This window comes from Equus przewalskii, chromosome 5 (assembly GCF_037783145.1).
Source record: "Equus przewalskii isolate Varuska chromosome 5, EquPr2, whole genome shotgun sequence".
In the NCBI taxonomy this organism is placed as follows: domain Eukaryota; kingdom Metazoa; phylum Chordata; class Mammalia; order Perissodactyla; family Equidae; genus Equus; species Equus przewalskii.
This window is the reverse complement of record NC_091835.1, coordinates 35,133,309-35,137,168: the sequence shown is the minus strand read 5'-3', so window position 1 is coordinate 35,137,168 and position 3,860 is coordinate 35,133,309.

The following is a 3,860-nucleotide window of genomic DNA, read 5'->3' as shown; positions in this document are numbered from 1 at the left end:
TCTGCTGTCCACACACTTTATTTTCCTCCAGATGCTGCTTTTACTTGTTACATAGACTATGCATTCTGACCCATCCCTAAGTCTTAGAGTCTTAGGTTTGGACTTCACCACTTGCCCTTTGCAGTCTAGCCATACCTGTGGTCTTTAAAAAAGAAAGGTTGTTGTTGGCATTTTTTGTGGTAGTTTTTAATTGCCCCATAGTGCTGTTATGTTAATGTGCTTTTAAAAACCTTTCCACACTGGGATGGAATGTAATAGAAAGTGGAATTGTACTTCTATACTATTCTCATAAAAAACTATTTATTGGATACCTCTTCTGAGCTGAGAACTGTAGGAGAAACCAGAAAGCATAATGTATCCTCCCCATCTCCCCATGTGGTTTTCTAGTTAGGGGTATCAAGTTATATTCTCACATGTGCTTTAATATAAGCCATTAAGTACTATGTGAGTGGTTCACGTCGGTGGTTCCCAAACCTGACTGGTTGTCAGAATCATCTAGGGAGTTTAACAGTTTCACTGGCCTGGGCCCTGCCCCCAAAGATGTCTAATCTGTAGAGCTGAGCTGAGTCTTATGCATCTATGCGTGCTTTTTAAAATAATTATTAAAAAACCTATCTATACATACAATAGAAAATTTAAAAATTACTAAAGAGTAATCAGATGACAAGTTTTCTCATGGCGTGTTTGAGTTTCTCAGAGGTAACCACTCTTACAAGATTCTTTTTAATCCTTCTGGATGTACACTGGGCATATAAAGTTTATGTTGTCTATCTGTCAATCTACTTTAAAAATGATTCCATGCACACTGTTCTGTACCTTTCTTTTTTGCTTAATATAAGTTGGATGTTGTTTCATATCCTCACACTAGGTACCATAATGATTTAGCCAGTTCCCTTTTGATAGATGTTTAGATTGTTTCCAGGCTTTTGCCTTTTCAAAGTATGATTCCTTTAATTTTAGGTAATTCTAATGTTAAAAGCCCTCAGGTGATTTCACCCATGTGCGGAAACCACTCATGTGGACGATAAGTGACCTAGATGAGCGAGTGTATTTGGCCTAATTGGGAGAGGCTTCATCGAAGAGGCTGGATTTCAGTAAGCAGAGAGAATAGAGCATTTCCAGTGGGAAGGCAAGAGTGAGTGTCGGTGCGTGGTGAGAGAACGTAGGTGTGTGGGGAGATGGCGAGGCAGATCTAGCTGTGATGAAGCATCGTATGACACTATCTGCTTTCCTTTCTTTTAGAAATGTACTTGGCTGTGAATCAAATGTTTAACATTACTCAATTGAGAGGAGAAAAGTGTTGCTACAATTTCTAGAATCGTGTATTGATTAGGGTTAAATTTAAAACTCCAGTGCCTAAAGTCAGCTTTCAGTAAATATTTGCGGACTCGAATAAGGAAAGTATTTGATATGCTGCTTTTAAAGAAGTCTTTTATGTGGATTGAAAGTGCGATTTGTGTTCCTTTGGAGGCTTTTTTAGGTTGATATTGTTAAGTCTCTGGTATTAGACTTGATTAAGAACATGGCTATTGGAATCAGACAAGTGGGTTTAAACTCAAACCTACCACTCTATTTATGTGACCCTAGGCCAAATAGTTAACTTCTATGAGCCTTAGTTTTTTAAGCCTGTCAAGTAGGAATACAATACTTTTCTCAGGGTTGTGTGAGGAATAAATTAAATTATACACATAAAATATTTAGTGCAGAGTTTGGCAAGTGTAAATGGTAATGACACTCCTCTGGAGTGTGTGTAGTTGTCAAGAATTAGAAAAACCTGAAGAAATGAATGGAAATAGGTTTTAAAAATGATTTTAACTTTTTGTTTATAAAAGTAGTATTGCAAACTAAAGAAAATGAGTTACTTATAGATACAAGTTGGGATTTGAAGGTAGAGGAGTTAGGGTGATTAGGTCTCTTATTTGATCCAAATTCTTTAAAATAAGTACCTATTTCAATTATCTGTTTTTACGTAACAATCCACCCGAAAACTTAATGACCGAAAGCGATAGTTTATTAATTCTTATTGTCTGGGTTATCTGGACTTGGCAGGGCAATTCTTTTACTCCATTAGGTGTGGGCTGGGGTTGGTTGTCGTTGCATTCAGCTGGGAGCTTGGCTGGAGCTAGAATGTCCAAGATGTCTTCACTCACATGTCTAGTGCCTCACTTGAAGTGTCTGAAATTCCTTTTTCATGTGGTCTCATTATTCAGTGGTCTAGCCCAAACTTCTTCACACAGAGGCTTTATCCCAAAGGGCAAAATGGAAGTTGCAAGGCTTGATAGACATAAGCCAAGAAATCACATCGTGTCACTTGTGCTGCATTCTATTGATCAAAGTAAGTCACAGGCCACCCCAGCTTTGAAGGCTATGAGGAAATGCACTCTGTTTTTGGATCAGAGAATCAGCCTGTAATTACAGGGTTGTGAGAAAGCATTGACAACCATATCTGCAAACAATGTACCTCAGTAACATTTCATGTCTTTTTTGGGACTTTATCTTCTGGAAGTCTCAATAGAAGTGAAACCAGGGGGCTGGCCCTGGGGCTGAGTGGTTAAGATAGTGCGCTCCACTTTGGCGGCCCAGGGTTTCGCCAGTTCGGATCCTGGCGCAGACATGGCACTGCTCATCAGGTCATGTTGAGGCGGCGTCCCATATAGCACAAGCAGAGGCACTCTCAACTAGAATATACAACTGTACCAGGGGTCTTTGGGGAGAAGAAGAAGTAGAAAATAAAAAGATTGGCAACAAGATGGTAGCACAGGTGCCATTTTTTTTTTTTAAAAAAGTGAAACCAGATTAATAAGTACTTGTTAAATTAAGTGAAAAGTAGGGGCCAGCCCCATGGTCTAGTGGTTAAGTTTGGCGTGCTCTGCTTTGGCGGCCTGGGTTGGTGGACCTGGTTCCTGGGTGTGGACCTAGACCATTCCTTGGCAGCCATGCTGTGGCCACCAAGAACACAAAATAGAGGAAGATTGGCACAGATGTTAGCTCAGGAACAATCTTCCTCAGCAAAAAACCTTTAAAAAGTTAAGTGAAAAGTAGGTTTTGGAGAAATGAGTGATAGTGTGAAATAAATAGGAGAAACCTCCACTAAATTGGAGTGGAGAAGGCCTGTAGGGTGAGCTCTCATACCCTATCATACATGTCCTAGTTGTACGTCCTTCTAGTTCTTCTACATGGGGTTCTGCCACAGCATGGCTTGATGGGCAGTGTGTAGGTCCGCCCAGCATCCAAACCAAACTTAACCACTGCCGCTAGGCTGGGCACTGCTTGCGTCTCTGACGGAAAGTAGAACTAATTTACTACTGAAGGAAGATGTCTCTCCCCTTCAGGCAACAGCCCAGCCAATGAGAAATGCCACAGCTCAGCCAATGAGAAATCATTGCCACCCTGAACTGTTACTTTCTCCCAATGGACATTTCTTTAAAACAGCCTCTCCCTGCTCCTTTTTCTCCATAAAAGCAAACTCCCATCCTTTGTTCTCTGGATTTGTCTATAGTTCACCATGGCATGCAGATCCTGAATTGCAATTCTTTTAGCTAATCCCGAGTAAACTCATTTTGAAAGTAAAATAATGGGCGAATTTGCTTTTTAAGCTAACAATGGGTATATATGTGAACTTATATTATGATCCTGGGTCTTATGGAAATGTACGTATGAGAATGTCAGGTCTTCTGATATGGGAGTGAGTTTTCAAAGGGATTTCTGGAGAGGAGCTGGATGTAAGAATGGAGAGGTTGGTGTGAAATATGAGTGGTTCAAGGATACTTTACACGATTTGGTGGAGCCGGAGAGGAGAAAATCACATATTTGAGACTCTGCTAAGTGCAAGGGGCTCTGAAGAATATAGGTACGTATTT